Below are 25357 nucleotides of genomic sequence, written 5' to 3'. Positions count from 1 at the left end.
CCTACGGTACAGCCATCTGTATCGCTGAGGCACGCAAGCCTCCCCACCAACGGCAAGGTCCATGGTTCATGGGGGGGGGGGAGGGGGGGGCGGCAATGACTGTATTGATATTAGTACAATATTCCAGTAAGATCAGATAACTGTTAGTTGTTATGAGATTTAAGAGTTCAGCTAATGAACGTATCATCCACAAGTACAATCAGCAAAGTGACTTCTAAATAGTTCTGCAGCTCGATGCACAAGCACGCACACACAAAAAAAGCAAAGAAGTCTTGTTACAACTCTTTGGTGCTCTGACCTGGACGTCAGTGACACGTTTACCCATAATAACAAATGATTTTCTACTTTGAGCTGTGATGCTTTATACACATTTCAACCTATTCTTGTCTGGAATACTTTCCCACTTATTAATGCCTGCAAAATTCTCCTAACTTTCAATTTAATCTGCTGCAGTCAGTGTCATCTTGTTTACTATATCCTGAGAACACTTGTCACAAAGTCTCCCATACAACTTAACAGAAGTGCCATCAGAACCAAATCAGTAAAAAGATGTTCCATTACTGGAAAAACTTTGAGGTCACACGAGGCAGACAAAAAATCACCTTTGTTGTCTGTTAGCAAACTGAAGAGTAATAAGGCAAGTTTCCACTCACTCTCTGACCTACATCACTAGCAGCACTTAAGAGTTTGATTCACAAGGTTATACCAGCCCCCTTGCAAGACGCTTGCTGGGTATTTGTTTTCCACAAAATGCATTGACACAAAACAGAAATCATAAATTAGTAACTAATGCAAGAAATGGATATGAACAAAATGTTAATTACTGCATGCTACAGTACACTGCTAAATAGAAACTGGGTCCTAGTGTTCCTTTATGACACTCTTCTGAGAATGGTCATTTCTCCCAACATGAGCACTGCTCACTCCTCAGTTTACAATGAGACTAAAGTTGTCATTATTTACCAGTAGTGTAAAATAACACTTTTCCTTGCCATAAAAGTGGATGGTCATTATGAGTAAATTACAAAGTAAATGCTTTTTTGCCATTTGGATATCAAGCCTGGCACACAATATGACTTTCACATGTGATATTTTGTTGCCTCATCTAGTTGCATTCTTTCCATGCTTCAAGTGACAGTCTTCATTGCACTCGCTGCTGACATGGTCTGGCCTGTGAGAGCTTTTTAATGTATCAGTTGTTGTACTTGATGATCACTATAAGGTGAGTCATTAAAGTATTAAGCATAAAAATTGAATCATCAAATCAGCTGGACAGCTATAAATATACCATCTAAGACTCACACCATGAAAACATCAGAAATCACATCTAATGCAATACTGTTGCATTTCAACATATCTTCGGGGATGATATAAATTAATGATGTTCACACGCTTGCATCTTCTGATTCAAACTATCAGTTGCAATCCTCATGTGTGGAACACAAGACAAAGATGTTTATTTTTCTTGGTATATTTAAATATGTTACACTAGAAAAATGAGTAATGTTAAAGATTATTAAGGTAATACTTATTAAATTTAAGTTACTGTGCTACTTAGTAACCTGTAGTAGATGACTATTATGGAGCCATAAACACAAACAACTCATGCATATATAGCCTCTCAACTAACTCATTCAACATCATTTCGTTAAAAATCAAGCAAACTATCGAAAGAACAGGAGATGACAAAATATTATGAAGTATAAGATTTCTGTTCAAATTGTTTTAAAAATTCAACATAATAAAAATACCTGTTTTTTCTTTTCTACAGGAAAATGAGACAACTATAAGGTTGCTGAATGAAGAGATTCAACGACTTCTCAGAGTGATAAATAAAAAAAATGAGAATGCACAAGAGAAACTATTAATGCCAACGAGGGAACTGCATAGAACTAAGTAAAGTGAATACAAAATGGCAAATGCAAATAAATAAACAGCAAGTAACATTAAAATGTACAAAGGGACACTGAAATTCATACTTATAACTAGAACATGATTATTGGATTTTCATTAAAGTTGGGCAAATAACCGACAAACAGTATTTGTTCTGTTTTTAGTTTAACTTCAGATTTCAAAACAATAGCTTCTTCCATCCAGTCCAGAACATATTACGGAAGCAGGAAGATATGAGAAGCACAAAGGGCGTTAAGTTACACATCACTCGAAATTGATCTTCAGACATGTCACAGATTTTACCTTGATGGGAGAAAGGTTCCAGCAAAGTGAATCTTTGAGTCTAGTGAGGCATAATAATTGAACAGCTTAGAGAGTAGGTTCTGATATCAAGTCCTGGTCCAGCACTTACTTTTATCAGCAAATTTCATTATAAGGTAAGGTGAGGTAAGTGCACAGGTAAATTCATAAAGTTAGACACCAAATAGGTATACATCTTTTTTCATATAGCTATATCAATTTAAGTGGAGGAGGTACTGGACAGAATTGTGGAGAAAAGAAATATGTGGCACAAACTGATTAGGAGAAGGGATAGTTTTATAGGGCACTGTCTGAGATGTCACGGGATCATCAGTTTGGTACTGCAGGAAAGGGAGCATATATTTGTGTGTGTGTGTGTGGGGGGGGGGGGGGGTACACTATTTCCATCCATGTGGGATACTGGGTGGCGACAGGAATGGCATCCGGCCCTCCTCCAACACTAACACCGCCAAATACATAGTAACAAGGCCGACAACGTGTTGAAGTGGGACAAAGGCCCGAGAAAATGATGATGATTGGATTTCACAAACAAATAGAGCCAATCGTAGCTTGGTTTCTCATTAGTGAACAGCATTTTCAGCTTATTACTTTTAAGAAACTCGCCCAACAATGACAAAACCTGCACTTTTTCCATCTCAGTTATTTCTGTCGCCACGATATTTCTGACATCAGGTGAAAATGTTTTTGAGCCACTCTGAGAGGATGATTTGGTCCTTCTTCCACCTTTAACATGATCTTTAATGTAAAATATGGTACATGGTATATCTTAGAAGCACTATAATAAATATTCACTTGGCCAGATTGTGCCTCCTCCCCAGCAGATTCTACATCTCTTGCTGCATACTGCTTTCTTCTCTCCATTTTCCTTACATAGTTTCTTACTACTTCTCACTGTAGAATAGTCCTGCCAAATAGTATGATTAATTAAAAACACTGAAAGTAGGTAAAAACACAGTATTCATTTACCTGAGAATTCTGTTCATTAGCTACTCATTTATTTTCTTGTTCAACATTTTGGCAGTCCTGCACACTTTCACTCATTAATCACCTACTCTCAGATGTTGTTAATTGGTTCAAGGTGAATTGTCTCTTATTAAATTCCAGTAAGACCAGCTTTATTCAGTTCTGTACAAAAACAGAAAAAGAGAGAGAGAGATACGTGTGACATATTGTAATCAACCAATAGAAAGAATGGAGTGCACATTGACAAGAAAATGAACTGGTCTTCACATATTATTGATCTCAGTAAGAGGCTTAGCTCTGCTACCTATGCTTTACGGGTTGTCACTACATATGCTGAACCAAACTCTGCAGAAGTGGCATACTATGGCTATTTTCACTCTCGCATTGAATACGGCATTATTTTTTGGGGCAACCAGCCATTAGAAAAGAAAGTGTCCATTGCACAGAAGGGAGCTTTAAGAATTATAAGGGAGTGCGCCCTAGCTTTCGAAAACTTAAAATATACACAACTACATCTCATTATATTTTTTCTCTCATGTTTTTTGTTTGTCGAAATATAGAGATATTTCAACCAAACAGTAATTATCATGAGCATAACACACGGAGGAAGAATGACATACAAAGCGAGCACAGAAATTTGAGCTTGGCACAAAAGGGTGTCCACTACACTGGAGCAAAACTCTTCAATGCTCTTCCTCCTGAAATAAAGACAGAGATTAATAACAAGAGTAAGTTTAAGAAAGCACTAAAATATTTCTGCTAGAAAAAGCTTTTTACAGTCTAGATTAATTTTTTAACTAAATAAACTGTAAATTTTTAATATTATATAATACAAGTTGACATAATGCCACTAAGAATGTTATTTAACCTGAGCTCTGTATCTGTGTGTGCTCTATATGTGCTCTTTGTAGTGTTTTAATGATTCTAAGAAAAGATGTATTTTCTTTTTCTGTATTGCTGCAGAAAGAATTTACTGTATAAATTTTTATATAGGGTGTTACAAAAAGGTACGGCCAAACTTTCAGGAAACATTCCTCACACACAAATAAAGAAAAGCTGTTATGTGGATATGTGTCCAGAAACGCTTAATTTCCATGTTAGAGCTCATTTTAGTTTTGTCAGTATGTACTGTACTTCCTTGATTCACCACCAGTTGGCCCAATTGAAGGAAGGCAATGTTGACTTTGGTGCTTGTGTTGACATGCGACTCATAGCTCTACAGTACTAGCATCAAGCACATCAGTACGTAGCATCAACAGGTTAGTGTTCATCACGAATGTGGTTTTGCAGTCTGTGCAATGTTTACAAATGCGGAGTTGGCAAATGCCCATTTGATGTATGGATTAGCACGCGGCAATAGCCGTGGTGCGGTACATTTGTATCAAGACAGATTGCCAGAACGAAGGTGTCCCGACAGGAAGACGTTTGAAGCAATTGATCGGCGTCTTAGGGAGCACGGAACATTCCAGCCTATGACTTGCGGCTGAGGAAGACCTAGAACGACGAGGACACCTGCAATGGATGAGGCAATTCTTCGTGCAGTTGATGATAACCCTAATGTCAGCATCAGAGAAGTTGCTGCTGTACAACGTAATGTTGACCATGTCACCGTATGGAGAGTGCTATGGGAGAACCAGTTGTTTCCGTACCATGTACAGTGTGTGCAGGCACTATCAGCAGCTGATTGGCTGCCACGGGTACACTTCTGCGAATGGTTCATCCGACAATGTGTCAATCCTCATTTCAGTGCAAATGTTCTCTTTACGGACGAGGCTTCATTCCAACGTGATCAAATTGTAAATTTTCCCAATCAACATGTGTGGGCTGACGAGAATCCACACGCAATTGTGCAATCACATCATCAACATAGATTTTCTGTGAACGTTTGGGCAGGCATTGTTGGTGATGTCTTGATTGGGCCCCATGTTCTTCAGCCTACGCTCAATGGAGCACGTTATCATGATTTCATACCAGATACTCTACTTGTGCTGCTAGAACATGTGTCTTTACAAGTACGACACAACATGTGGTTCATGCACGATGGAGCTCCTACACATTTCAGTCGAAGTGTTCGTACGCTTTGGTGACCGATGGACTGGTAGAGGTGGACCAATTCCATGGCCTCCACGCTCTCCTGACCTCAACCCTCTTGACTTTCATTTATGGGGGCATTTGAAAGTTCTTGTCTACACAACTCCAGTACCAAATGTAGAGACTCTCTGTGTTCGTATTGTGGATGGCTGTGATACAAAACGCCATTCTCCAGGGCTGCATCACCGCATCAGGGATTCCATGCGACGGAGGGTGGATGCATGTATCCTCGCTAACGGAGGACATTTTGAACATTTCCTGTAACAAAGTGTTTGAAGTCACGCTGTTACGTTCTGTTGCTGTGTGTTTCCATTCTATGATTAATGTGATTTGAAGAGAAGTAATAAAATGAGCTCTAACATGGAAAGTAAGCGTTTCTGGATACATGTCCACATAACATATTTTCTTTCTTTGTGTCTGAGGAATGTTTCCTGAAAGTTTGGCCATAACTTTTTGTAACACCCTGTATAATTATGTACTCAAATTTCTGTATATGCTATAGGATTATCATATTGTATTTGTAAAAACTGACTCGTTCCACATCCTTGTGAACCCAACACAGTTGGACCTATGGAACACGAAATATATCAAATCCAATCACCATGAGAATTCAGTAATGGAACAAGTGCACAGTTATGTGTAGTTACTCCACAAATTAGAGTGCACATGGTCCACTGTTGGTTTTTTTTCCGTGAGGGGGTGGGGTGGGGGGGTGGGGGGCATGTGCACAGCAAGCCCTAAGTCTTAAACAGAAAGAAGACTATCGAAATGCACTTGTTAAACTACAATATCAAATATCAACCCTGTTTACTTACCCTCTCAAACCATAAAAAGCTGCAAATAATTCTGAGAGATGACAGAAAAACACACTTGAACTCAGCAACTCCAATGTAATGGAATGCATGCGTAGCAATGCTTCTGTAAATGCTACACGTGACACCAACACATTCTAGCTGAGTCAGAATTAAACACATATAGTTCACTAAATGACCATGTGATTACGGCTCTGTACAACTTACTTCATTAAGGCTGTGAACTAATTGTGCGTTTGCCCCAAAAGAGCACTTACCACTCTTTACCTTAGCATACATTTCTACAAAAAGTGATAGCTTTATTCTGGATTAATTGTGTTGCACCATTGAGCTTTCAAGGCCTGTTCATATGATGTTTTATTTCCCAGTACAGTTTTTGAGCACATAAAAATACACAGTTATTTTGGGGAGTAATAGCATCTAAAAACTGCACACGCTAGCTTTGATGTCCCGGTGACAGTCACTTTCATTCTAGGACTTTGATTTAGTGTCAGTAGTTGTGTGTCACATCCATTTATCATTCCATTTTAATACATTATCTCTCTCAGTACTACAGCATTCACACACTATATTTTCTATTCTTCCATCATCACAACTGGAACCTGTTCAGCACAATTTTTCTGACACTTCAGTGCAATTGTTTACAAAAATTCTGGAAACAAGAATGCAAAAGTTTGTTGCATCATCATGAAATCACAAAGCCCACTGATGTCACATTTTATGGATTCGATAAACAAATCCTGAACGAAGTTATATGTTATGGCTATTCTTATTCTCTTCATATTTATAAACTACTCACTTTCACAGCCAACTGCTGGAGTACATGTCTATCTAATACAATCATCTCCATGGTCGTTCTGTTCCCTAGTGTTTATTCCAGTATCCAGTATTTTTTTAGATTTGCTAAATTTATTATTTTTATATTTTCTAAGTGGGTGAAAGGTCATTCTGCCATTAAAAGCATAAGTTAGTCTACAGTAGGAAATCCGTGGGTAACACCTGTCCCTGAATCGAGCAAACTTTGTCCTGTGTTATTGTATTGTAAGTGTTTGTGTTTTATATTTTCTGAGGCAGTAACTGAGGAACAGCTAAGAATCTGCCTAAGCGAATGTGAAAACCACATTCAGGCTTGTGTGCCTGACCAATAGTTGTCAAACCAACATCTGAATTCCATCTGGATATGCCTAACTTCATCTTTCGTAAGCTAGAACATAGCACATTAAGCTATATGAGAGCATGTCACTACCATCTCCATATGGTTGAGATACAACATTGCTGCCACTACAAAATGTTATTAGAATACATCAACAGAATTTAAAATCTCCAGCAGAGCCATTTGTCATAAAGGGTAAATTAATTCTCCCTTCTACCTACCACACAATTATTTTGCCCAGTTTCAGAGATGGGAAGGATATACAGTGATCTGCTGTAAACAATTTTCCATTTAATACAGATTAGTAAAAGATCTCTTTTCTCAGATACTTTATTACAAAATGTTTAATAACTCAAAATGAACTTCCTGGATACAAAACATTACAAAAAATGACAACATTTGCTCAGTTTAATAATGTGGCTTGAATGCAATGTAAAATTATTTTTTTATTGGCGTAATAAACCTGTAAACCTCAGAAGAGAAAGAGGAATATTTCATCAACTGTGTTCTACTTATGATAACACACTAAAAAAATCATTAACTGTTTTTTGTCATAACTTTGATGTACAGTATATGAATAGTGAAAAACAGCAGTTTTACAATTTATCAAAGTACAAAACTGACTCAGTTTCTCAACAAGTCAAAAATTTAGATAAGAATTTATTTGCTGGACAAACAGCAATTCATCAGCATTCAGAAACTTGAAGTATTTAACAACTAACAGTTTAAGACATTAGAAATGAAAGACTTTGAACCATATTGCATGATGGTAAGATCCATCCTTCCTTACAGACACTAATCTAACCTTTGTACAATCTTTTGCACTAAATGGAACTCTTAATGCAAACATATATGAACCCAGTGGAACAAATGAGCATCATTATAATCTGCAGTTTCAGCAGTGAAATATAGCAGATGTCCCTTCTTTGGACACATCATGCACAAACATAGATATGCGCTACCTTAAATAAATCAATCATACAATCTTCCAAAACTATGCTCAGTCTGAGTTCACATTCTTCCATAAATGTAAGGAAGTAGAGAAATAGTGAAAAAGGATTGTCATAAACTTTTACTTATAATCATGAGGTCAACAATGAATATCACAAGCATCAAATTAAGGAGTGATACTTTTGAACAAAACTCAATCCCCCCCACTCCTTATTAAAAACACACACACACACACACACACACACACACACACACACACACACACACACACACACACACAGTCAGACAGAATCCCAACCTGAAATCTAATGTGATTTGCCCAGATACCAGCTTTTAACATGAAAATGTAGTAAAGCCTCAGTCTTCTTCACAATTTTTCCAGGCTCCAATATTTCATTTGTTTGTTTATTTATTTATTTGAGGTGTGGGGAGGGCAGTAGTCAAATAGCTGTGTAAACTGTGGACAGTTTTCAGCAGAACTATGTAGCAAATATGATATACAAAAAATGCAGTATCTTTAGGCAGCACCTTGTAAAAGAAATGTGCTCAATTTTCACATACTTTAAAGATAACACAAATTATACATGCTTAACATTAGTTTAGTTTGACTGTAATTTCTTGCCATTATTTACAAAACGGAAGAATTATAAAGTGTTTGCCAGGACAAAAGACCCCCCCCCCTTCTCTCTCTCTCTCTCTCTCTCTCTCTCTCTCTCTCTCTCTCACTCTCTCTCCCCCCCCCCCTCCCCCTTATGTGCGAGTTCTGTCCCATGTTCAAAACATATATTTATGCAGCGAGAACTTTCATAAATCTTCAAAGACGCAACATATTCATTTACTGAAGAAAAAAGAATACAAACTGTTCAAGTATGATGTTCAACATGGTAATCAATAAGATATAGATACACCTTGTGCAAAAACACACAATATAAATCTCTACACCTCAGCAACTTACTGTGATGTTATATAATTCAATATTTCACAAAATATAACATGTCAAAATATTTTACATAGGATTTTATGTAATAACATCTGAGGCTGCATATTGAGCTTTTTACAACATTAACAATAGAATTAAGTAACATTCAACCATAACAGTCAACCATAAACTTAAACCAGTACCAAAAACAACATCTCTAACAACACCAGTTTTTCATTAAAATGTCTTTAAGTTTGGTAGAAAAATATATTATTGCTGTACAAAAAATGAGAAAAGAATTTTTTCACAGCACTTTAAAGCTATACAGCTTTGTATATGAGAAGTGTCCACTTAAATGCCACTGCTCCAAAATAGCAAATGAGAATGTTACCACGAGCATGGAAGAGTTCATGGAAGAAATATTGCCTCCCCTGTAAAAACAGAAGCAAAAGTCACAAAAACATAATTAGTAATAACTCTTCTAATGGTAGGCAAAAGAAGAATCTGGTTCACATCAAACGTGTTTGGTTGTATTGTCCGAGGAGGAGAAGGAGGAGGAGGAGAAGAAGAAGATGAAGAAGACAGAGGAGGAAAACAAGGACAAGGAGAGAATTATACATAAATTGTTCTGTCATAATCATAATCAACAATGAACTTGAACAGATTGCTACTCACCACATACAGAAGGCACTGAGAAGCAGACACACACACTTTTGAAGTTCATTTAAAAGTAGCTGCCTGGAGACAAGAGTGGCCATGAATGTGTGAGTGGTGTATGTTTGAAAGTGTGTGTTTTCTGCATGTTTACTAATGTCATCTACTCATCTTCCATTAGCATGCCATCTTGTGCCGTTGTTAATCTCTTGGAATCTGGGAGAATGTTTACTTGTTCCATCCACTATACACAGTGTCCCTGGAGCAATGGTCAATATACAAGGCTATGATAGGAACCATCACTCGAAACAATAAAGTCTGGTATACATGGGCTCTAGATTACATACCTTAAGAACTATGACTACTTCATATTTAATACTGTGAAACAAATCTCTTCAATTGTAAGCTCTTTGTTTTTCATATATTGGGAGGAGATAGTACAAAAGAAGAAAAAAATTGTCTGACAAATACAGCTCTAAACTGCATACCTTAAGAGCTATGAATACTTGTTCAATAGAAGCGTTGTGTTTCACAGGACTGAAAATGAACAACTGCTTGTAACTCTTAAGGTATGCATTTTAAAGTCTCTGTTTAGTATATTATTTGACTCAGATGATCATTTGTCACATCTCTAAATTTTGACCATTCTTCCTGGAACACTCTGTATATTTGTCTGGCTGTATGTCCCACCCAACATCATTTCCCTTACAGTTATAATTACACCTTCCACGCTAGTATGTTAACCTATCCACTTGTTTGTTTTGGTGCCCCTCCAAGTAATTCACAACATGCATTTCTTAAATGGTCACCTAGTTTCTCAATTCCACTCTCATTAAAAACTCTTTCTCACTGCCATAAGTCAAAACTGTTATTACACACTATTTGTAAGCTTTCTGTTTTGGAGACATTGGAAGCTTACTTTTAAAACTGTATTTAATTTATCATAGCAGTTAAGTTAGTTGTTTTTTAATGCTTGGGTTTCTGTATTTTTTCCTGTTCCGCCAGTCACTGTTTTCAATTCAATTGGCTCTGAGCACTATGGGACTTAACTTCTGAGGTCATCAGTCCTCTAGAACTTAGAACTACTTAAACCTAACTAACCTAAGGACATCACACACATCCATGCCCGAGGCGGTTCCAGACTGTAGTGCCTAGAACTGCTCGGCCACTGTTTTCAGTTGACATAAATACTTAAAACCTATGAACTGATTCTGCAACTTCTTTACTAATGTGTAAAACTTCATTTTCAGTGAGCTGGTTATGCATTATTTTCAGCTTTCTATAACTGATTTTAAGGCTTTTCCCAAATCTGCTCAATTTAGTTCTTATATTAGTTGCTGAAGTTTATGTCAACCTGAGGCAAACATGGCATAAGCAAAATGAAGATGATTCAGATGTGTTAATTATCTTTAGTCTTTCTCTTCCTTTTACCAGTTGCTGTATTGAAAATAAGAAGAATTTTTGTGATACAGACTCTTCTTGTACGACTCTTATCCCATTCTGTCAATTTTTAATTTCCCATTATCATGATGAGATCTAAGGGAATCTGCAACATTGATGTACATAGTCTTTCAAACTCTGTTCAAACTGTGTTTTATCTGAAACAAAGTTTTTAATGGTTGGTGGTAATTTATCGAAAATGTGTGTTCCTGAATATTGGACCCCCCCCCTTTTTTTTAGCAAGGTAAGTGATATTAGGTCATTATGTAGATTGTTCTTATTCCTATTCATACTATGTATTGAGCTATTGGTTGGAAATAGAGATGTTTTGCTTGCAACAAATTTCATTAAGGCATAAATATACTGAGAAGCAGTGGTTAGAATACAAAGTTCCTTGAACAGGTTTCTACATGATGATCTTGAATTTACACCACAAATGATTCTTATCACACGCTTTTGCACCCTAAAAACTTTTGCTCCATTTGATGAGTTGCCCCAGAATGAAGGTAAGCAAAGTATGCACGTTTTTTATACTTATATCTCCTACATCTGACATCATTCTCACTGCAAATACAGACTTGTTTAGGCGCTTAAGCAATTCTGTGGTATGCCCTTCCCAACTGAATTTATTATCGAGTTGTAATCCCAGAAATTTAACACTGTCAACCTCTTCGATCTGTATGTCTTCATATCTTATACACATGCTGAAAGAAAATCTCTTACAAGTTCTGAACTGCATATAGTGTGTCTTCTCAAAGTTTAATGACAGTGAATTAGCTTTGAACCATTTATTAATGTCAGTGAAAATTTGATTAGCAGCTATTTCTAAAACCAGTACTTGACTTCCTACTTATTGCAATGTTTGTATCATCTGCAAACAAAACAAACTTAGAATTTGGCAATGTAACAGATGAGTGGCCATTAATGTACACAAGAAAAATCAATGGACCCAAGATGGAACCTTGAGGAACACCACATGTAATTAATTCCCAGTCAGATGAAGACTGATTGCTTACTGCACAGGAATTTCGCAATGACACCCTTTGTTTCCTGGTAGTTGGATAAGACTCAAACCATTTTGCAGCATTGCTGGTGACACCATAATATTCTAATTTACTTAAGAGAATGCTGCTGTTCACCAGTCAAAGGCTTTTGACAGGTCACAGAAAATGCCTGTAGCCTCTAATTTATTATCTAATGAATTACGTACATTCTCAATGTAAGTGTAAATAGCTTTCTGTATATCCGAATCCTTAAGATATCCAAACTGTAACTTGAGCAATATACAGGGTAAGCACAATGTCTTGCCCTGATTAGAACAATTTATTACATAATAACCGTTGGGCATAATAATTTATATTTGATGCCGTAACATAGGTTAGTGTTACTAGTATTTTTTAAGACCCCTTACGTTAGTAAACCTCAACATGTGCTCCCTTGGTAGCTCAGAGAACGTCGAGGCGGTATTACAGTTCCCGCCAGGTGTTTCATAACATGTGTTCTGCCACACTAAACACAGCAGCTTGTATCCTAGCCTTCAATTTGTGGATGTCGGCAAATGGTGTGACAAAGACTCTGTCCTTGATATAGCCCCAGAAAAAAAAGTCAAGGGGTATAATGTCTGGAGAGTAGGGTGGCCAGGGTGTTGCACTGTTCATTTGAATCCACCAATCCAGAAATGTTTCATCCAGGAAATCATGCACTATCAAAGCCCAGAGGAGGGGTGCTCCATCTTGCTGGAAAAGTATCCATGGTTGATATTCTAACTGTGGGGCAATTAACTGTTGCAAAATGTCTAAGTAAAAGTTAGTGGTAATGGATTTTTCCGTGAAGAAAAATGGTCCAAAAACCTTGGTATGCATGAGGCCGCACCAAACGTTCACTTTTTCACTGTAACTGTACAGTAGCATGTGGAGACACTGAACTACATATATGGACATTGTGCCTATTTACCATTCCGCTGACATGAAAGGTGGATTCATCGGTAAAGCATATGTGATTTAAGTAATCGTTAGCACCATCAGTCCTGTTGAGAATCTCAGATGCAAATTAAGCAAGTGTCAGTAAATCATTCGGTTGCAAGGACTGCACAATTTGCACTTTGTAACCATGCAACCTATGCCTTTTATGTAGAATCTTCACCACACTTGCTTGCAGTATTTGAAGTTCACGTGATGCTTGACGAGTTGATTTAGATGGACTCCGTTGAAATTATTGCCAAACACGATCAACAGTTGCATCACTCACACGAGGTCTGCCACTTAGAGGACGATTTTCAATGCTCCCTGTTTCGTTAAACTTTGCATACCATTGCTTTTTATTGATTTAAGTCAGGAGGGCTGCGTAAATAACAAGCCCGAAATTTATGCTGAACACTGATGGGTAATTTCGTTTTGTGAAACCAGCGCACACATTGCGCTTTCTCCTGCTTCGACACCATTTTGCCAGCAACTAACATGTCCTAACAGATCATGTCAGTGCTGTGGAGCACTAGTACCATCTATTGGTCACAACAACTAGTAACACTGACCTATGTAACAGCATCAACTGTACCTTTTTATGTCAAACGGTTATTCTGTTATACATTTTTATAATCAAGGCAAGACTCTATGCTCATCCTGTATTATTTGCACTCAGATGCTTAAGGAGATGCTTGAACACAACCCTTTTCAAATATTTTTGAAAAATCTGGCAAAAATTAAATTGGGTGATAGTTTGATGGTATCTCTTTATCCCCCTTCTTGAAAAGAGGCTTATCTTCAGCCTTCTTAACAAGTCTGGAAATGTTTCACTGATAAGAGATTGACTACACAAATAACTTAAGACAGAACTCAGCTATTTATGAGTGCTCTTTGATTAACTTCATTGATACATTATCATACCCACTGGAAAACTTAGATTTTAAGGATTTTATGACGGATGTTACTTCTTTGGGAGATGTGTCATTTCCATTTCACAGAAATTATTTTTAAAGACTGGTCTCATATACTCCACTGCACTGTTCACCGAACCTGATAACCCCAAGCTGTCAGTAACCGAAACTAAGTACTTGTTTAAGAGGTTTGCAACACTACTTGTACTTGTTACCAAACTCTCATTTAGTTTTAGAGCTATATGTACCTCTTCCTTTTTGGCCCCACCTGTCTCTGTCTTCACTATATCTCATGCAGTTTTTATTTTGTTGCTTGATGTAATTATCTTTTTCTCATGACAAAGCTGCTTCGATTTCTGGATTACTAGCGTCAATATTTTGCTGTATTCTTTATAATGCATTACAATTCTAACATAAGAGCTGCTCCTAGATAGTAGATACAGTCTCCTTTTTGTTCCACATAATATATTTATTCCTTGTGTGATTCACAGTTTATTTTTTTTATTTCTGTGTGATTTGAGTTACCTTTAAGGGAAAACAATTTTCAAAAGTGGAGGTAACTTTATTAACGAATGCTTTGTATTTTCCATGTGAGTCAGCGGTATTGTAAACAACTATCCAGTTCATGTCTTTTAGCAATTTCCTTATTTATTACCCTTCTGTACTCAGATTTTTTTATCCTGACAAGTTTCATGATAAGATTTACTATGGGTTTTGTGAGATGACTTTTTGCCCTAGATTTGTCTACAAAGATATTATCAATAGCAGTCTCATTTACATATCCTAGTAGGAAAATTGACAGTAGGGACTAAATTGAATGATAGTGTTACAAACTGCAATAATTGTTCACCGTCAGAGCTTTTCAATAAATCCACATTAAAATCACCAACAACCACTATTACCTTGTTTTTTACCATGAGATGGGACAGCAGATTTTTTATGAAGAGGTTAAAATTTCCTGAAGGTGATCTGTATATACCTACTATTATAAAGGACTTATTATGAAATACTGCTTCTGTTGCACAAGCTTCAGTGCTAGTCTGAACAAAATTTATTAATATCAGTATTCTTGAAATCAAAACAGTTTCTGACAAATGTGGCAACTCCTCCTTTCTCCACATCTTTTCTACAGGAGTAAGAAGCTAACTTGAATCCTGTAACATTTAACATATCTACACCAGTGGTCACATGATGTTCAGAGAGACAGATTGTATCAACTCTTTTGCTCAACTCTAATTCTTCAACACAAATAAGCAACTCATTAAGCTTACCCCTTAGTCCTTGGATATTCTGAAGCAATAATGATAACTAATTTTGTGCACTGGCTGAATTAAAACATGATGAACCTAATTTTCCTGCCAATTTATGTGTATCTCTAGTTTCAATCAGAGGCTGTCTGCATGAATTGTGTACATTAAAATTTGCTTTCTGGCTGCCTGTTTTATCAGTGTGAATGTCATTTTCAGCCTGTCTCTGAACACCTATAGTTTCTGCTCTCCCTACCCTAAAAAATTGCTGATCTGTCACTTGTAACCACTGGTAGTTTACCACTTGTAACAGTGCCTCTCCTTAAGTTATTTGCTATTAGGCCTGACAGTTTTCCCTTCCCTTCCTGTTGAGGTGAAGGCCATGCCTAGGGGGAATCAAAGGACAGATTCTCAAAGACTGTAAGAATAGATTTTACGGAAACTACCACAAGAACTTAATCAAATTCTGTAAATTCTACACAAAGTGTTAATCTATACTACTAATTGCCCCACACTGTAAGTTCATTTATACATTGCATGTAATCTGTTGTGATACATCACATTCTACAGCCAACATGAATTTTGTCTGATTTAAATCTAATGTTTCCTCTGGTAGTTAATACAAGTTTTAGTAAATATCTTTGACATTACAAATAGGATGCAGACATTTGTACAGTCTTTACGTCTTGTCTGTCCTCTTTCTTGTGAGTAGCACTGTTCCAGTTTTGTGGAACTGCCTTCATTCAAAAATAAAAATAACTAGCCTTTTCCCTGTGGCTTCGTACACACATGCATTTGACACACATATTGAACACACCTCTTCCTTCCCCTCTCTGTATCTGCCTCTTCCTTCCTTTGTCTGTTCACATCATCCTCCCATCTCCATCATTCTCCCATCTCTATCTGTCTATATTCTCCTCCCCACTCTCTCTGTCTTTTCATCTCCTCCCCTCCTCTCTTTGTCATTTTCCTCTACCCTCTCTCTGACTATATCTCCCCCCCCCCCCAAAACATATCCTCCATTACCCCTCCCCCTCTTTCCATCTCTGCCTATCCCTCTTTCTTTTCCACACCTGCACACCACCTCATACATCTTCTAACTGCCTCCTGCACCACCCCCTTCCCTCCCCTCTCTCTGTCTGTTTCCTCCTCCTCCCTTGCTCTGTCCATTACCTCCTCTATATATCTCAACCTATCCCCACCCATGCTCATTGGCATGAGTAGCCCCTGTAATATACTTCAATCAAACACGATGATACTGCTACCAAAACATGCCTGTCATGCAGGGCAAGCTATATATCAGGAGCTTGAAACTCATTTATTTTTCCGTTGTGTAAAGGCTGCCAAGCAAAGCAAGCTGATTTGGCAGGCCAATAGTGTTTCCATACAAAATGTCAGCATGCAGGGTAGACTTTACTCCAGGGGCTGGGAAAAAGCATAATTTTGCCCATATCTCCACACCTATATAAGTTAGGAGGTTATAAACCCCACAGTAGTGATACCTGTGAGGCCTGCTGTTTCTGTGCCAAACTTTGTTGAAATCAATCCAGGGGTTCAGGAGGAGACCTCGGACATACATTCTGCTTATAAAATTCCTTCTGTATTATTCTGCCTTGAGCTTTCACCTTTTCTATTGAAACACTTTTCTCTCAGCACCTTTTTTACTTTTCATAATCTGCACTGCTTTATACACCACAACATTACTTCTGGAATGTTATAACCATGGATTATGGAATGCTTGTATATTTTTCTTTCTGCTGTATGTTTCTATGCCACCAGCAATTTTAACTAATAATATGTGATGTCTGCCCAACATAAGCCTCTGTTTTGTTTTCTTCATGCTCTTATTATTTGGAATTCTGTTTGCTTACAATTCTCAACTCCCCCTTGAAGGTTGCCTGTGTGCATTTGAAGTTTTCTTTTCTTTTCATGTGCATTCTTCAGAAGTGCAACGCCTTTAGTTGTTTACTATGCATCTTAAAAATATTGCTCCTTTTGTCTAAGTTTCTGTAATCTTCAGTTTTGAGTATGATTGACTTTTTAAATGATGTAATCTGGTGCACAAACTTATTCAAAAATAAATACCTGTTGTCTACATTTATAATTTCCTGCCCAGCAAGTTTGTTTGTTTCTAGCTTTATATCTACTTTTACTCTTTATCTTACAAATCTTTGACCATTTACAACTCAGAAGTAGTTCAGGACTGTCACATCCTATACACTTTCTTCAGTTTAATATTTCATAAAATAAAAGTCAGGGTCACATTTAATTTAATTTTTTCCTAGTACATTTACTATTTTTTTCCTGAATAATATGTTACAGACAAACATGCTGTCATTGTCACTAAATTCAACTAACATATGACTACAGTCATTTCTAGTATGTTATCCAAAGTTTTCCACTGGAGATTTATTCTTTAGATCTTGTCTTACTGTCACATAAAAATTCCATGTTAGCATTTGGTTGTGAGATTTTGAATTATTCCCATGAAATATCTATTGTTTATTTTTAATTTTTTCTTTACAAGAAAGACCACACATGAATTTTCTGACTCCTCTGTTACTCTGTAAAAGAATTTATGACCTGATTTTAATTCCACTTAGTTCTGTGCTGTACATATGATACTGTAGTCATCATTACATCATACATGTTTGTAACTCAAGATAATTACGCGATATTGTTAAAATGTTTGTTTATTCTTTGGTTTTTGTAATTAGTCTTTGTGTTAGTTCTCACTATGTATTCTTGGACTGTTTTATGCCTTTTCATGCTCTGTTATTAAATGTTGCAATAAAGCAGATTTTCTAATGTGCAACATTTTTGGTGCCCCTGATGTGATTCTGAATTGCCAATGTGATCCCGGGGGTTAATTGACATTTCGTACACTAGCATTTGATGAAGTGATAAACTGCAGCTTTTGTTAGCTATTAATGACTATGGTTTAAGGCACTAAACTAAAACAGGGAGGTAGGTGTGGCTATTAGAAGTACTACACGGAAACACTGTACATAAAGCAGTAGAACTGATGTTATGAGTAATATACACGGCAAAATTTTGAAAAATTCTTGGAATACTTTGAATATGAAGTCACACTTGATACTTCATTAAATAAAAGAGAAAGTGTTTGATGTTAAAGCATAAACCAAGAGCAATCAAATCAAGTCTGATGGGTGTCTGCAAACTAGTGACTGATGATGTGCCATCTCGGAACACTGGTTCCACACCTACACCTATCCTACTGCCAATATGAAGAAGTTCATGTGCTGAACCTCTAAAAACATTAAACCTTTATTCTGGTAAACCTTTGTCACTTTCAGGTACACCTATCAGCTAACCGACAAGTGTCACTCAGATCACATGTTTATCCAACAGTCATTTACAGAGATGGTAGTTTTATTCTACCATTGTGACATGCTACTATATATGATTTTATTTAATTTACATGGTACAATATGCATAAGTGTTAATATTTTTATATATGTTACCTTAATATGTACAGACATCAATGTGCTGTTTTTTTTTCTTTTTTTTTTTCACTGTGTCAAACACAACAGTGCCATTAAATGAACTACACTTGTCAGTACAGGATAACCATTGTGTGTCCACACAGCCATACCTGACCTGCTGCCCAGGGGAAAATAAGCATTGATGACTTAGTCTTGCCACACATACTTGATTGGTACTAACCAACCTAAAAACATACTACCACTCACAGCTATAACTATTAGTCTGCAAAGGAAATAAATAATGATTTAATATTGTTCATTAAAGTGTTCTCAGTCACCAATAAAAATATCTGCACTTATACCCATTAACCCTGTATTTGTGTAGATGTCTCCTATGCAGAGAGTAGGTTTAAAAAAAGACACAGAGTCACTAAAATGAAAGTGTAAGAATATACTGCTGGATTAGTTAAACAATTAGGTCAAATGACGATTATTTAAATGACAAGTTGAAATATTGTGATACATTTTTAAGAAATGATTTGACTTTTTCTTCTTCTATCAAAGCCTCACATTTCTTCACTTTCCTCATCACTTCAAGTTTCATTATCTCTAAGAATAATTTCCTTTTGTATTTTCTGAATGCTCTGATGGAATTTTATTTTATTTTCTACTGCTCATCGAGTAATTAACTATGTTTTCAATATTTATGGATGATCACTCCCAACTGTTGCATTCACATGTGGAAAGACTAAACTTAGTTTAACAGCTTGCGAAAATTCTTGTTTTTTGATCATCCATTGCGAAATATGAGTAACACTCATCTAATCTTGAAGAAGAACTAGCATTTCCCAAATAAGTTTTAAAATTTAGTCCAAAACTCGTATGTGCTTCTCCGCAACAATGTCAAAGATTTTATTAGTCACTTAAAATGATTCAAGTAATATGAAAACCACTAATTTTCTTTGCTCTGCTCGGTTAAATCTTATACTAAGCTTTTATAGGAATAAACATTGAACAATTTTGAACTTGACTGACTATTTTCCTAATAAAATCTCAGTTATGAGAAGAAAGTTATGTCATGGTTGATTCATTATTCTTAATAAATCATTCTAACAAGTTATGTGCAACAATTTGCAAAATCTGAAAACAGATACAGAGCACATGGAACAGAAGTTTGGAACTTTCATAGAAATTGTTGACATTCTGAAGAAACATTTTCAAAAATTGCAGTATGAAAGTGTGGATGAAATGTAAATAATTAAGGAGTAACAAAGACCCACTCATTTAATAGCAGGAGCATTGAGTCATCAACAAGCACACACAAAAGAGAAATAAAACTTGCTAGTTTTCGGAATAAAATTTGTTGAGTTATAGCACAAAAATACACACCCTTACACTATGCTGGGACCCTTGATAACTACGTCTGTGTTGAGTGTGTTTTTGTACTCCAGCTCAACATATGGTTTATTCTAAAAGCTGACAAGTTTTACACCCCTTTTGTGTCTGCCTGTAGATGACTCAATGCTTCTGCTGTTTGGTGAATGGTGTCCTTTACTCCTACATTTTTTATTTTTGAAAAACATAGTAGTCAAAATGTCTTTTATTTGCACAGAAATATTTCTCAGCAGCTTGGTAATTAGTTTTTCTTTTCTTAAATCAATAAACGCCTTAGAATCCATCTGAAATTGTCAAACACAATCAATACATGAAACATTTTCTAAACATCAAGTAGTAAGATTTTAAAGGAAGCCTTGTTTTACCAGTTAGTGCAGTGTATTCTACAAAGCGGGCAGGAATATTACTAAAAACAGAGCTGTCCCAAAATAAAGTATATACTGTTTGAAACTGGTGCTCCTCTTTGATTAAAGCAGATATAAATAATTTTTTTTTGAGAAATAATTTATAAGACAGCAAAGAGCTTTGGAACACTTCCATCTTTTGCAGCATTTGAGACAAACATGCATTATTGTTTGAAGAATGAAAGTGAGTGCTAAAGAGTTACTGGAAAATAAAGAATGTGAATGAGGTTCGATGAAGTTGGGGAGCTGAATGTGGAACACCGTGTTCTTCATTGTTAACAAGATCTCCTATACAACAAATTTAAATAGCAAGAGTTTCCTGCTTAAAACAAAACAGCTTTTTTGAAATGGGAATCAATACACTTGATCTATCACAAATTCAATACATTGAAAATATGGATATTTTACACACAATATATTTTCAGCATCATTATCACTCACATCAGGTGAATTATTGAAAAATCAATTGATTGGTACATCGGAAAATTTTACCAATTCTAGGCTCACATCAGTGACATGTCAGTTTTGGTATTGGGATGTGGGCATTCACATGATACGGCCTGCTCCTTGACAGGAGCTGGGAAAATACATTACCTGAATGCATAACTGTAAATATAACAATGTGGGAACACTGTCATTTAAAGTAGAATTCCTGTGACTGTAGTTGTGGGGCAGATGAGTGTTTTATGGCTAAATATCTCATTTAGGCAGATTCATTTAAATGAGATCAAGATAAATGAAGTGCTACTGAAAAAACTGTTTGAACACTATTAGAGCATTAAGAAAAAGAAAAGGAAAGTCGATAAATTAAATCCATCGGAGCACCATGTACAAATATTTCTGTACGGAAATAGGTGGAGAGATGAGGAGTATTCACGAATGTTAAACATAACATCAAGTTAAAATGTACTGAGCCAAGTAGTCTTTGTTTAGATCAATAATTGGAATCATGTGCTTGTGAACTGCTGCTACTGGAAAATTAAAATGTCATTCTGTAGGTGAACCATAGCAGAGGCATATTTGTATAGGTGACGAACTAATATACCACTCCTGAAGAGGTGCATCAATATTTTCAGTAGCTGCAGAGACAACAAACCGAATGATTAGACTGATCTTTATGCTTGCAACATTAGCTACTTGGTACTGTAGATCGTTGAAAGAAAAGGGAAACTATATCCATTGTTTTTCCCAAGCACATGAAGCTCTACTGCATGGCTTTGTGATAATGAAATCCTCTTGGGTAAAACCACAGGAGGCTTTCTTGCATGGAGATAAGGTGGGAGACGTCCTTGAACATCTGTAAACTTTTTCCTACCTGCAGAAAGTGTCAGTCACTGGCAGTCGACCTATGAATGACAATGTATAGTGAGTGCTCACTGGAGTCCAGTGCATTGTGAAATTACAGACAAACAGTGATATTGCATACTATTTTGCCAAAAGCTAGTCGATACCCTGGCAGAAACAGTTTGTAAGATTCAACAGGCTTTCGGGGATGATGGCATGAACAACTCACTGTAAATTCTATTTTGACCAATAATTTGCACTTGAAGAGAGCATCTGCAACATTCATAGTGAAACTGCTGACAACAGATCAGAAGCAACACCATCCTGAAATCACTCATGAGATGCTGGACAATGCAAACAGTAACTCCAAATTTTTGAACACTTTTGGTTATTTCCCAAGCTGAATGTGGCTGCCTGGCTTATCACCATTCCAAAAGACTCCAAAAATGGCTGGAGTGCTGGGAGAATTGTGCGCATTACTGAGAAGACCACTTTGCAGGAGATTAAGGTTCTGTACTCGCAAATCAGCGAACGTATTTCTACCAACCAAAGATTCAATACTTTTTGAGCACACCTCATAGTGCTCTCATAAGTGAAAGAGATGTCCTTGGGAAGAATTTTGCACAGAGCACAATTTAGTATCACCAACACTTGTTGTAAGAAACTGAAAAATAGGTTCAAAAATGAAGGATAAATCAAACAATGGAAAATCCAAGACGGAATGTAACAATACTATGAGAAGGAAATTTGCTATTCACCATATAGTGGAGATGTTGAGTCACAGATAGGCACAACAAAAGGACTCTCATAATTAAAGCCTGCAGCCATTGTGCCTTTGTCAACAATACACACACACACACACACACACACACACACACACACACACACACACACACACTACTGCAGTCTCACACAACTGAAAACACATTGTGAGCAGCAGCACCACCAGTGCATGATGGGAGTGGCAACTGGGTTGGGTTACGGGATAGGCTGGGGCGGGGTAGGGGAGGGATAGTATGGTGGGGGTGACAGACAGTAAAGTGCTGCAAGTTAGGAGGATGGGAAGGAGAGAGGGGAGAGGGGGAAATAGAAGAAAAGGGGAGAAATAAAAGGACTGGGCATTGTGGTGGAATGATGTGTAGTGCTGGAATGGGAACAGGGAAGGGTCTGGATGGGTGAGGACACTGACTAAAAAAGGTTGAGGCCAGGAGGGTTACGGGAATGTAGGATGTATTGCAGGGAATGTTCCCACCTGCAAAATTCAGAAATCCTGGTGTTGGTGCAAAGGATCCATATGGCACATGCTTTGAAGCACTCATTGAAATGAAGGATATTGTGTTTGGCAGCATATTGAGAAACAGGGTGGTCCACTTGTTTCTCGGCCATAGTTTGTCGGTGGCCATTCATGTGGAGAGACAGCTTGTTGGAATGCAGCACAGTGGTTGCAGCTTAGCTTGTAAATCACATGAATACTTTCACAGGTAGCCCTACCTTTGATGGGATAGGTGATGTTAGTGACCAGACTGAAATAGGTAGGTGGTAGTGGGAGAATGTATGGGATAGGTCTTGCATCCAGGTTTGTTAAAGGGGCATGAGACATGAGGTAAGGGGTTAGAAGCCGGGGTTGTGTAACAATGGACGAATATGTTGTGTAGGTTCGGTGGATAGTGAAATACTGCTGTGGGAGATGTGAGAAGGATAATGGACAGGACATTCCTCATTTCAGGGCATAACGAGAGGTAGTTGAAACCCTGGTGGAGAATATAATTTAGTCGCTCCAATCCTAGGCGGTACTGAGTTATGAGACGATCGCTCCTCTGTGGCTGGACAGTGAGACTTTGGGAGGTGGTGGGAGACTGAAAAGATATGGCACAGGAGATTTGTTTTTGTACAAGGTTGGGAGGATAATTATGGTCTGTGAAGGTTTCTGTGATACCATTGGTATATTTTGAGAGGGACCTCTCGTCACTGCAGATGTGATGAGCATGGGTAGCTAGGCTGCACAGATGAGATTTCTTGGTATGAAATGGGTGGCAGCTGTTGAAGTGGAGGTATTGCTGGTGGTTAGTAGGTTTGATATGGACGAAGGTACTGATGTAGCCATCTTTGAGGTGGAGGTCAACATCTAGAAAGGTGGTTTGTTGGGTTGAGTAGGACCAGGTGAAGCAAATGGGGGAGAAGTTGTTGAGGTTCTGGAGGAATGTGGATTGGGCGTCCTCACCTTCGATCCAGATAGGAAAGACGTCATCAATGAATCTGAACCAGGTGAGGGGTTTAGTAATTTTTGAAAGGATTCCTCTAGATGGCCCATGAATAGGTTGGCATAGGATGGTGCCCTGCAAGTGCCCATAGCCATGCCCTGGATTTGTTTGTAGGTAATTCCTTCAAACGAAAAGTAATTATGGGTGAGGTTATAGTTGGTCATGGCAACTAGGAAGCAGGTTGTTGGTTTGGAATTCGTTGGGTGTTGGGAAAGGTAGTGCTCAACAGCAGGAAGGCCATGAGCAATCGGAATGTTAGTGTATAGGGAGGTGGTATCAATAGTAACGAGCAGGGCAACGTGTGGTAGTGGGACGGGAACTGTGGAGAGTCGGTGGAGGAAATGGTTGGTATCTTTTATATAGGAGAGTAGGTTCTAGGTAATAGGTTGAAGGTATTGGTCTATGAGAGCAAAGATTCTCTCAGTGGGGGCACAGTAACTGGCCACAATGGTGCATCCTGGGTAGGAAGCATGTAGAAGGTAGGAGTGCGGAGAGTGTTAGGGGTAAGTAGAGAGATGCACTCCGGGGAGAGATTCTGGGATCGGCCTAAGGATTTGAGTAGTGACTGGAGATCCTTCTGTATTACTGAAACGGGTTCACTGTAGCAAGGTCTGTAGCTGGTGGAGTCCTTCTGCTTGGTAATCTTTGCTTTCAAAACAACTGTGGGGGAGACTTTGTCTACAGGTAGGATTATACAGCCAGGATCAGTTTTTAGATGATGGACTGCGGTTCTTTCTGCAATGTAAGGTTAGTTTGCATGTTGAGGGATTATGGGAATGATGGTGAGGCAAGGTTCATGGTTAAGAAATTCTGTAAAGTTAACAGGGGGTGGTTTTGTGGCAGTGGGTGTGGATCACGGTTGGATGGAAGAGTGAACTGAGTTAGGCAAGGCTCGATATTGGTCTTTGGTTGATTCTGATTGGTAGGGTTGGTGGCAAAAAATGTTTAAACTGTAGGGACCAGGAAAAGGTTATTGTCCTCCCAATCTTGTACAAAAACAATCTTCCTCTTGCCTTACCTTTCCAGTCTCCCACCAGCTTCCAAAGTCCTACCGTCCGTCCACAGAGGAGCATTCCCCTCGTAACTCAGTAGCAGCCACGTCTGGAGCAGCTGAATTACATCCTCTGCCAGGGTTTTGATTACCTCTCACCATGCCATGAAATGAGAAAAATCCTGCCCAGTATCCTTCCCACACCTCCCACAGTGGTATTCCACCGTCCACCAAATCTACACAATACACTTGTCCATCAT

The 25357-nt window shown here is 37.7% G+C and overlaps 1 protein-coding gene across 2 annotated transcripts in view; it reads right to left on the bottom strand.

Moving 5' to 3' along the window:
• Positions 1–7547: 7547 nt before the first annotated feature.
• LOC126275539 (TBC1 domain family member 13) overlaps positions 7548–25357 on the bottom strand; it is a 180235-nt gene continuing 162425 nt past the window's right edge. For both annotated transcript variants that reach the window (XR_007550600.1, XM_049977206.1), the window contains one exon: positions 7548–9534. The gene's annotated coding sequence lies outside the window, so the exon portion shown is untranslated. The remainder of the gene's footprint in view (positions 9535–25357) is intronic.

Source organism: Schistocerca gregaria, chromosome 1, assembly GCF_023897955.1.
Source record: "Schistocerca gregaria isolate iqSchGreg1 chromosome 1, iqSchGreg1.2, whole genome shotgun sequence".
NCBI lineage: Eukaryota > Metazoa > Arthropoda > Insecta > Orthoptera > Acrididae > Schistocerca > Schistocerca gregaria.
The sequence above is the reverse complement of the archived record's forward strand: the minus strand, read 5'-3'. Positions and strand labels throughout refer to the sequence as shown.